Source organism: Bubalus kerabau, chromosome 9, assembly GCF_029407905.1.
Source record: "Bubalus kerabau isolate K-KA32 ecotype Philippines breed swamp buffalo chromosome 9, PCC_UOA_SB_1v2, whole genome shotgun sequence".
NCBI classification, from domain to species: Eukaryota; Metazoa; Chordata; class Mammalia; order Artiodactyla; family Bovidae; genus Bubalus; species Bubalus kerabau.
In genome coordinates this window covers 5,842,445-5,853,427 of record NC_073632.1, presented here as the reverse complement: position 1 = coordinate 5,853,427, position 10,983 = coordinate 5,842,445, and the positions used below count along the sequence as shown (strand labels likewise).

The 10,983-nt window shown below is 44.2% G+C and overlaps 1 long non-coding RNA gene across 3 annotated transcripts; it reads left to right on the top strand.

Moving 5' to 3' along the window:
* Nucleotides 1-933: 933 nt before the first annotated feature.
* LOC129619569 (uncharacterized) lies at nt 934-9,059 on the top strand. Of its 3 annotated transcripts, none has more exons than XR_008697930.1 (3): nt 934-1,071; nt 6,690-7,119; nt 8,763-9,059. It is a non-coding gene; the product is annotated as an uncharacterized LOC129619569 (long non-coding RNA). The 3 variants fall into 3 exon arrangements; XR_008697929.1 differs by lacking the exon at nt 934-1,071 and adding an exon at nt 5,941-6,071; XR_008697928.1 differs by lacking the exon at nt 934-1,071 and having other exon boundaries at nt 6,537-7,119.
* The last annotated feature ends 1,924 nt before the right edge of the window (nt 9,060-10,983 follow it).

The window sequence follows — 10,983 nt, the reverse complement described above, 5'->3', positions numbered from 1 at the left end:
CTCGAGCATCTACCCCCAAAACCAGAGTCTGCCTACTTTCTGCTTTGTGCTTTCACCTACACCTCTGACTTTACGGGGGGCTGTCCCCCACTACCTCTCTCTGAAAAAAGAGTTAGCTCACAGCTCCAGTTAATAATTCCTGGGTGTGACAGTGTTTAACCTACAAACTCCTTTGGAAATCCTCTAGCCTGCCTGAATGGGTTTTTCCGGCCACATGTGATTGTTCAGAGCCTCCCAACTGTGAGAGGCAGGAGATGTTCTAAACTGCCTAAACACAGATTCCTTTGAGTAGTTAAAAGATTGATTAGAAAATGTATTGGTGAAGGGTTTTTCACTTGTTGGGCCAATGTTTGCTGCTAAGTCTCCATACTCCTTACCTACTGTGTCCTTGGCAGTGTATTGATTGATATAATGGGTGTATAGAAATGTAAAATGCAGCTTTGTTCAATGCTTTTTGGAAGGCTGGCGCCTGACTTTGGAATAATCACCTTTAGAGAAAGATAAGTTTCTTAAAATGTTAACAGGCCTCCGGGCCAGAAGATGATGTCTATCACCTGAACTTTTGCATATGATAAGTTTACAGGAAAAAAGCCTGGCTTGCTGCATGACTCTACCCCTTCCCCCATTATCCTCTATGCATAACTTAAGGTATAAAAACTACTTTGGAAAATAAAGTGCGGGCCTTGTTCACTGAAATTTGGTCTCCCCATGTCGTTCTTTCTTTCACCTTCTGGCTGAATTTTTCCTCTGAGGCGGGGAAGCTCGTCAAGCCTACTAATTTTGCCTGGGCTTCTAAGATCTGACCGGGGAGGCCTTAGTGTCTCTTCTCCTTCGGGAGAACGGGAGGACGCCTGCGGCCTTCGTAGGTGACGTTATACCCTGCTTTGGAATTTTATTCAGCCTCTTTTCTCCACTGAATTTCCTCACTGAGCTATCCTCATTCTATTATTCTTTAAATCTTTGATAAATATTTATAAATAAATAAGTCGCCGACGCCGTCCCCGCTTCGAATACCCTGGATCAGCCGGGGCTGGACCCCGGCAGGTGGCGCCCGAGACAGGTGATTCGAAGGTAGGTCCCCAACCCTTTCCCCCAGTGTTGAATTTTAGGGACGGATAGGACCCCACTCAGGGTGCCGCGGACCCCCCTGTAGGATAGACAGGGCGAGTAGGAGTGGGAAGTGTTGAAAGTGTTAAAGAGTTAAGAGTCAGAGAGAAAAAACGGTTTCTGAAGTTAAAAGGCCAAAAAAAAGCCTCATCTTTTGAAAGCTAAAAGCTTTATCTTGTATTATACTCAATTTTCTGACATGGGTAACACTGAATCAAATGAAAGACAACTCTTTATAGGAGTAATTTTACAATTATTAAATAAAAGAGGAATCAAAGTTAAAAAATCTGCCATTCAATCATTTTTTTCCTTTGTACAAGAACACTGTCCCTGGTTTCCAGACGAAGGCTCTGTTAACTTAGATGTCTGGGAGAAAGTAGGAAAACAGCTAAAAACTTACCATGCCGAACATGGCTCAGAAAAGGTGCCTAATGACGCCTTTTCCTTATGGAATATCATTAGAGATGTCTTAGACCCTGCCCCGGATTCAGAAAAAGTACATCTTAAAAGGGATAGTGAAGAAAATGCTGTAGCTAAACCTGCCCCTGATTCTAAAAGAGTAACCCTTAAAGAGGAAAATGAGGTCGAAACTGTAGTTAAACCTGAGGAAAATGAGAAAAATGAAGACCCGCCTGACTATCGGCAACTAAGAAAAATGTTAGCAGCCATGACTACTCAGGAACAACTTAAAGATAGGGATGAGAAACAAGATCAGCCTTCCCCAAAAGGAAAAGAGAATTTAGACGAGATAACAACTAAATATCACTCCGATGAAGATTGGCATCTCTTAAACAAAGATGCCCCAAAAAGCCTAAGAGAAACTTCCCCTATCAGGCCATCTGCTCCAAGGAACCTAAGGGAAACGTCTCCCATTAGGCCATATGCCCCTAGGGATTTCCAAGAGACCTTCCCAGTTACTCCATATGTAACCTCTGGATACCAAACAGTTCAAAGAGCTCCAGAGTACAGAGCAGAGAATATGGAACCCATGCCTTTGCCACCACCTCCCATACCAAGCCGTACAGGTCCTATTAAACCCGCATTATTGCCGCCACCTCCCTATCGAAGTGGGAGAGCTCCAATATCGATCCCACGGAGACGGGCCTTCTCTGCCCCTGGCGAGAAATTCGATCCCCAACTTCAGGCTTGTTTCCCTTTAATTTTTGACAATGATGAAAGAGAACAAAAGGCTATTGACTGGGAGCCTGTTTCCTTTCAATTGGTAAAAGAACTTAAAAACGCATGTATTTCATATGGGCCTAAAGCCCCATATACAATGCAGCTAGTAGAAAATTTAGCAGGCCAATGGTTAACACCTCGAGAATGGAAATCAATTGCTAGGGCCTGCCTGTCCGGAGGACATTTCATACTTTGGAAATCTGAATATGATGATCTCGCTCGTATATATGCTTTTTCTAACCAAAATACAGACCTTAAACATATCACTGAACCTATATTACTTGGTCAGACCGACCACCCCTCGTATGACGAACAGATGAAATTAGATAGAACTGCTATACAACAGGTGGCTGATTGTGCCTTTACTGCCTGGCGCTCATTGCCCGATGGTAAGGCATCCGGTACTGCTCTATCTGATATTAAACAAAAGTCAGAAGAGCCATTTGAAGACTTTGTCTCACGACTCTCAGAAGCTGTCCAGAGAATAATTTCCGATTCCGAGGGAGCTAAATTATTAACAAAACACTTGGCCTTTGAAAATGCTAATTCCACCTGCCAGGCTATATTGCGCCCTATTAGAAGAACTGGATCCTTAATTGATTATATGAAACAGTGTGCAGATGTAGGACCGTCAATGCTACAGGGTGTTGCTATAGCTGCAGCAATAAAAGGGAATTCTTATCAGCAGGCAGTCCAAACTTTTTTTACTAACAAGAATAAGCCATCACAAGGTGATCCCAATAACCAAGGCAGGAATGCATTCCCTAGAACTTGTTTTTCCTGTGGCCAGGAGGGACACACTTTTCGTGACTGCCCTCAAAGAACACCTGGTTCTTACCTGCCTAATCCGGCCCAACCGGCTGTGTCTGCTCTGCAAAACCCTGCCCCCCCGCCCATGAATACTAGGTCTCTTTGCCCTCGCTGTCAGAAAGGATATCATTGGGCAAGGGACTGTAGGTCACGATTCCATAGAAATGGAGTTTTTTTAGGTCCCGACTGGCACTCGGGAAACGGGTTGAGGGGCCAGCCCCAGGCCCCGACAACGATTGGGGCAGCCTCATTGAACCCATTCATTCCCTTCGTTCCGTCGCAGAGCTCATCAGAGCAACCCCAGGCAGTGCAGGACTGGACCTCAGTTCCACCACCTCAACAATATTAACACCAGATAGCCCCACTATAAAAATCCCTACAGGAGTTAAAGGCCCGTTACCAACAGGCCTGGTAGGAATTATACTAGGCAGAGGTTCCCTAGCTATGCAAGGTCTTACAATTATTCCTGGAGTAATTGACTCAGATTATACAGGAGAAATTCAGATAATGATTTCACCCCCGACTAAAACTTTCCAAATACATCAGGGACAGAGAATAGCCCAACTTTTACTTTTGCCTTATCATACTGCAATTGGGCAAACAGCCACCCAAAATGAAAGGCAGGACAAAGGATTTGGATCTAGTGACATGGCTTTTTGGGTAACAGAAATTACTAAGAAGCGTCCTATGAAATCTATTCTCGTTAGTGGCAAGCCTATTGAAGGACTATTAGATACAGGGGCAGACGTTTCTTGTATTTCTGGGAAAGACTGGCCCAGTTCCTGGCCCACACATACTACTGAAAATGATTTGGTGGGCATAGGAAGAGCTCCTGCAGTAGCTAAAAGTGCAAAAATTTTAGATTGGCAATTTGAGAATACCCGTGGAACATTCCAACCGTATGTAATTCCTTCACTCCCCTTTTCCCTGTGGGGGAGAGATGTGCTGTCTCAAATGGGCATGTTACTTTTTAGCCCTGATGATAAAGTAACTTTTCAAATGCTACAAATGGGCTATGACCCCTCAAAAGGGTTAGGTAAACAGCAGACAGGAATAATTGAGCCAATTTGCCCGGCTCCTCGAAAGTTCCGTACTGGATTAGGGTATCCAAATTTTTGATGGAGGCCATTGTTTTTGCTGCCGACCCCATTACGTGGAAATCTCAAGACCCGGTGTGGGTAGAACAATGGCCTCTGACTAAAGAAAAACTACTGGCAGCCAAAGCGTTAATTTCTGAACAACTAGGATTGGGACATATTGAGCCCTCCAATAGCCCCTGGAATACTCCTATTTTTGTTATTAAGAAAAAATCTGGCAAGTGGCGACTTTTACAAGATTTAAGAGCTATTAATGCCACTATGGAAGATATGGGGGCCTTACAACCTGGGCTTCCTTCCCCAGTAGCCATCCCAGAAGGATATAATATTATTGTAATTGATTTGCAAGACTGTTTTTTCACCATCCCCTTAAATGCTGAGGACAAAAAGCGATTTGCCTTTAGTTTACCAGCAGAAAATTTTAAACAGCCTCATTTAAGGTTTCAATGGAAAGTGTTGCCCCAGGGAATGAAAAATAGCCCTACTCTATGTCAAAAATTTGTTAATGCTGCTTTAGAAGATGTTAGAGCTAAATATGAACAGGTCTATATGATTCACTATATGGATGATATTTTAATAGCTCATCCTGATAGAGCTCATTTACAAACTGTCCTCCAGGATTTGACCCAGGCATTAACAGACAGAGGCTTAAAAATTGCCCCAGAGAAAATTCAAGTCAATCCGCCCATAACTTACTTAGGACGGGTTATCAATTCAGAAACTGTGACTCATGCCCCATTAAAATTGAGAAAAGATCACCTTATTACTTTAAATGATTATCAAAAACTTTTAGGCGACATTAATTGGATCAGACCTTATTTAAAATTAACCACTGCTGAATTAAAACCTCTTTTTAACATTTTACGCGGGGATCCTGATCCAACTTCTAAGAGACAATTAACTGCTGAGGCTCAGGAGGCCTTAGAAAAAGTGGAAGCAGCTTTATCCGATAGCTATGTAAAAAGAGTTAATTTACAAACAAATTGGCAATTCCTCTGCCTAGCTACTCCAACAGCACCTACAGGAGTTTTATGGCAAAATGGCCCCCTAGAATGGGTCCATCTCCCCGCCCAGGCTAAAAAAGTAGTGGCCTCTTATCCAGGACTGATAGCTACGTTGATATTGAAAGGGAGAAAACGTAGCATTGAATTATTTGGTAAAGAACCAGCAGAAATTGTGATTCCATATAATAAAGAACAACTTGATGCTCTCTTAATGTTTGATGAGAATTGGCAGATTGCTATAGGAAATTATTTTGGCCAAATTCTGCATCATTTACCTTCACATGTTTTGTTAAATTTTATGTCTAAACACCCGGTTATTTTTCCTGTTAGATGTAAATACTCTCCCATCTCAGATGCTCAAATGGTTTTTACTGACGGATCTGCTAATGGCAGAGCTTCTATAGTTACAAAAGATCAGCGTAAAGTTTTACACACGCAGGAGACTTCGGCCCAGAGAGCTGAACTCACAGCTGTTATAGAGGCCTTTGTTACGTTTGCAGAGGAGGAATTTAATCTTTACTCTGATTCTCAGTATGTGGTCAGGCTGTTTCCACATATTGAGACTGCGGTCCTGCCCGAGAACAAAACTGCAATATTTCACTTGTTAACTAAACTGCAGCAGCAAATTTGGAAACGAAGCCGAGCATATTTTATTGGACACATTCGGGCTCATTCCGGATTGCCCGGCCCTTTAAATGCCTTTAATGATTTGGCTGACTTGTTAACTAGAAGTACAGTGGCTACTGTGATTGAGGAGGCCAGAGCCTCTCATTCACTCCACCATCAAAATGCTACTGCGCTAAGATATCAATTTCAGATTCCTCGAGAATCTGCTCGGGAGATTGTTCGTTCCTGTTCTCATTGTCCCACTACTGTAAATAGTTTACCTATGGGAGTTAATCCTCGCGGTCTTAAACCTAATGCACTCTGGCAGATGGATGTAACTCATGTCTCTTCATTTGGAAAATTGTCTTTTGTTCATGTAACTGTAGATACTTTTTCTCATGTTATTATTGCAACTGCTCGCACAGGGGAAGCAGTTAAAGATGTAATACAACATCTCTTTACTTGTTTCTCATATATGGGTCTGCCAAAAGCCTTGAAAACTGATAATGCTCCTGCTTACACATCTAAGTCTTTTCAGGAATTTTGTCTAAAGTTTCAAATTAAACATAATACAGGCATTCCTTATAATCCCCAGGGACAAGCCATTGTGGAAAGAGCACACCAAACATTAAAAATCCAAATTCAAAAATTAAAAGAAGGGGAGTTTAAGTATAGCTCTCCCCATCAAATCTTGCAACATGCTCTTTTCGTAATAAATATTTTAAATGCCGATTCGGCCGGAATTACTGCAATGCTTCGCCATTGGTGCCCTGAGCAGCTGAATGCAAAACCATTAGTTAAATGGAAGGACCTCCTTTCCGGACAATGGAAAGGTCCCGACCCATTGTTAACCAGTGGTCGAGGATATGCTTGCATTTTTCCACAGGACGCAGATTCTCCAATTTGGGTTCCAGACAGATTGATTCGCCATGTCTCAGCCCCTCGGATACCGGATTCCCCAGCTGCCGCGACCCCGAAAAAGGAAGGGACCTCCTCTGCCTTCACTCCCCCCGCCAGCACGGGAAACGCCGCCGGCGTCGGGACAACTGACATCGGAGATCCCGGATGAGCAAGGAACGGATCCACCCACCAAGCAGATGTCTCAACTTCATATACAGGATATTGCTCCTCCCGATCCTTTGCCTCACAAAAGGGCGTCAGGCCGCCTGACTCAGGCGACCCGGAATGCCTCCATACCTACTTGGGGACAAATAAAAACACTCTGCCACCAGGCACGGGGAATAGCTTCCTTACAGGGATCTCCAGCTTCTCCTGAGAAACTGTTTATTGCCATGCTTGCTTTGCTTTCCTGTCAGGTAAGCGCCTCCCCTATTCCAACCAAATATTGGGCGTATCTCCCAGATCCTCCAACTTTCCAAGTTGTTACTTGGGATAATGAGCCTATACGGGTCAACACAGACCAACCCCAGCTCTTGGGAGGATCCTATACTTCTTACACTAGAGATAAATATCCTATTAACTTCAACTATACCTTCAGGGGATTAACAGGTGATTTCCCTGTTTGCTTTAACTTCCCCAATGACCCTAGAAGCTTTATTACCCCCACCAAAGAAGGATGTGTTGGGGCCTCTAAAAAAATAATTATAACAGATTCCTGGTCTTTACGTCATCGATCAGCTTGGGTATTATTGGCTCGTATGCCCGGGATTCTTGACCCCTATGTAACCCTGCATTCCAAATCTCCACCAAAATATCCGAATTGTTATAAGGTTGCTCCTTCAGGGAAAGTATGGAACACCATAGACAGTCGTACAGGGTATCCGACTTGGACATCTTGTACTTATGATTCAAGGATTGATTATAGGATACCAGGAGGTGGAGATTATACTATTCAGGACTGGAGCAACCCGAATCCAGGTGAGGATCCATTGGCCAATGATACATTTGAGGGCAGATTCGAGAATTGGGATAGGATTCCTCTTCCTTGGCCAACACATGCCACTAGAAGGCATCGTAATCAATTTGTTCCTCCTATGCTGTCTTATACAACGAAGAAACAGACCTATTGGCAACCTGAAATTTGGAGAGCCCTTGCTGCTACTGCTCCTGTCTCCTTATACCGCCCAGATAGCAATTCTACTTATTCTGTTTTAGCTTGTCTACCCTCCCCTTATGTTTTTCTTTTTACTAATGACTCCAAGAAGCTTAATGTACGCATGAATTATTCAGGTGGACCTAATATAGTAACTTGTGAACAATGTATGCTTTCATCTTGTTTGACCCCTCAATATAATGTTTGCTCTTTTGTGGTGTTACATCGCCCACCCTATCTCATGATACCTGTGACAGTGACTAGCCACTGGTATGACAATTACGGCCTTGCCGTGTTACAACAACTACGAGATTTAATGCGACAACGGCGATTTGTGGGTTTACTTATTTTAGGAATATCGGCTTTGATAGCAGCAATTACTTCTGTTACTGCGGCAGCAATATCATTGAGTCAACAAGTGCATACTGCCCAATATGTTGATACCATGTCTAAAAATGTCTCTTTAACTCTAGCAACACAGGAAGTTATAGATAGAAAATTGGAGATGAGAGTAGATGCCTTAGAAGAGGCAATAATGCATATTGGGACTGAGTTACAGGCGTTAAAAGTGAAAATGGCTCTGTCTTGCCACGCTGATTACCGGTGGATATGCGTGACATCTTTAAAGGTAAATGAGACAGATTATGAATGGGAAAAAATCAAAAATCATATCTCAGGTGTTTGGAACAGCTCTGACATTGGCCTGGACTTAGGGAAACTTCATAATCAAATACAGACCCTGGAACACTCTCGACTGGATTTTACTGCCGCTGGGGCAGCTAATGACTTTTTTCACACTTTCTCTAACTTCATTTCAGGAAAAAACATTCTGTCTAATATCCTTGGATACATCGCTGCTGGTGCTTTAGTTTTGCTTCTCATATTCATTCTTCCTTGTATTGTCAGGATTCTTCGGCAGAACATTCAGAAGCTCGCGACTGAGCTGCATCTGGCTGTTTTAAGAAATAAAAAAGGGGGAGATGCTGGGAGCCGGCACATTGCATATTGAGTGAGGATCTGGAATAGCTCAACTGGAATTCTATCACTTCCGGGAGCCAGCGTGAGGCACTCCGCCCATGACAAAGGTCATGAGGAAGGAGGCTCGGCATACGCAAAGGCGGGATCGAGCCTCAGGAGTCCCCCTGGAAATTCTCGAGCATCTACCCCCAAAACCAGAGTCTGCCTACTTTCTGCTTTGTGCTTTCACCTACACCTCTGACTTTACGGGGGGCTGTCCCCCACTACCTCTCTCTGAAAAAAGAGTTAGCTCACAGCTCCAGTTAATAATTCCTGGGTGTGACAGTGTTTAACCTACAAACTCCTTTGGAAATCCTCTAGCCTGCCTGAATGGGTTTTTCCGGCCACATGTGATTGTTCAGAGCCTCCCAACTGTGAGAGGCAGGAGATGTTCTAAACTGCCTAAACACAGATTCCTTTGAGTAGTTAAAAGATTGATTAGAAAATGTATTGGTGAAGGGTTTTTCACTTGTTGGGCCAATGTTTGCTGCTAAGTCTCCATACTCCTTACCTACTGTGTCCTTGGCAGTGTATTGATTGATATAATGGGTGTATAGAAATGTAAAATGCAGCTTTGTTCAATGCTTTTTGGAAGGCTGGCGCCTGACTTTGGAATAATCACCTTTAGAGAAAGATAAGTTTCTTAAAATGTTAACAGGCCTCCGGGCCAGAAGATGATGTCTATCACCTGAACTTTTGCATATGATAAGTTTACAGGAAAAAAGCCTGGCTTGCTGCATGACTCTACCCCTTCCCCCATTATCCTCTATGCATAACTTAAGGTATAAAAACTACTTTGGAAAATAAAGTGCGGGCCTTGTTCACTGAAATTTGGTCTCCCCATGTCGTTCTTTCTTTCACCTTCTGGCTGAATTTTTCCTCTGAGGCGGGGAAGCTCGTCAAGCCTACTAATTTTGCCTGGGCTTCTAAGATCTGACCGGGGAGGCCTTAGTGTCTCTTCTCCTTCGGGAGAACGGGAGGACGCCTGCGGCCTTCGTAGGTGACGTTATACCCTGCTTTGGAATTTTATTCAGCCTCTTTTCTCCACTGAATTTCCTCACTGAGCTATCCTCATTCTATTATTCTTTAAATCTTTGATAAATATTTATAAATAAATAAGTCGCCGACGCCGTCCCCGCTTCGAATACCCTGGATCAGCCAGGGCTGGACCCCGGCAATACGCACTGATCAACCTGCTGACAGGTGCTGATCAACCGGATGACAGGTGCTGATCAACTGGCTGACAGGTGCTGATGAAGCGACTCTCAGGTGCTGATCAACTGGCTGACAGGTGCTGATCAAGCAGCTGATACTCGCTGCTCAAGCTGCTGAAAGGTGCTGATCATCTGGCTGACAGGTGCTAATCAAGCGGCTGATAGGCGATGATCATGGTGCTGACAGGTGCTGATCAACTGGCTGACAGGTGCTAAACAAGCAGCTGATAGGTGCTGATTGCGCAGCTGAGAATGCAATGATCAAGCAGCTGACAGGCACTGATCAATCGGTAGGCAGGTGCTGATCAACTGGCTGAAAAGTGCTAATCAAGTAGCTGATAGGAGATGATCAAGCTGCTGACAGGTGCTGATCAACTGGCTGACAGGTGCTAATCACACGGCTGATAGGCGAAGATCAAGGGGCTGACAGGTGCTGTTCAACTGGCTGACAGGTGCTAATGAAGCGGCTGCCAGGTGCTGATCAATTGGCTGACAGGTGCTGATCAACTAGCTGACAGGTGCTAATCAAGTGGCTAATAGGCCCTGATCAAGCTGCTGATAGGTGATTTTCAGGCGGCTGACTGGTGCTTATCGCACGGCTGCATTGGCGCTTTTCAATCGGCTGAGTGGGCAGTGGTCAAGCAGCTGACAGGCACTAATCAAGCGGCTGACAGGTGCTGATAAAGTCGTTGACAGGTGCTGATCAAGCGACTGATAGTCGCTGATAAAGTGGCTGACAGTACTTCTCAAGTGTCTGCCAGGCGCACCTCGCACGGCTGAGTAGGCTCTGATCGCGGGGCTGAGTAGACACATATCAAGCGGCTGAGGCGATGATCGTGCGGCTGAGTAAATGATGATCGCGTGGCTGATTAGGTGCTGGACAAGTGGCTGCCAGG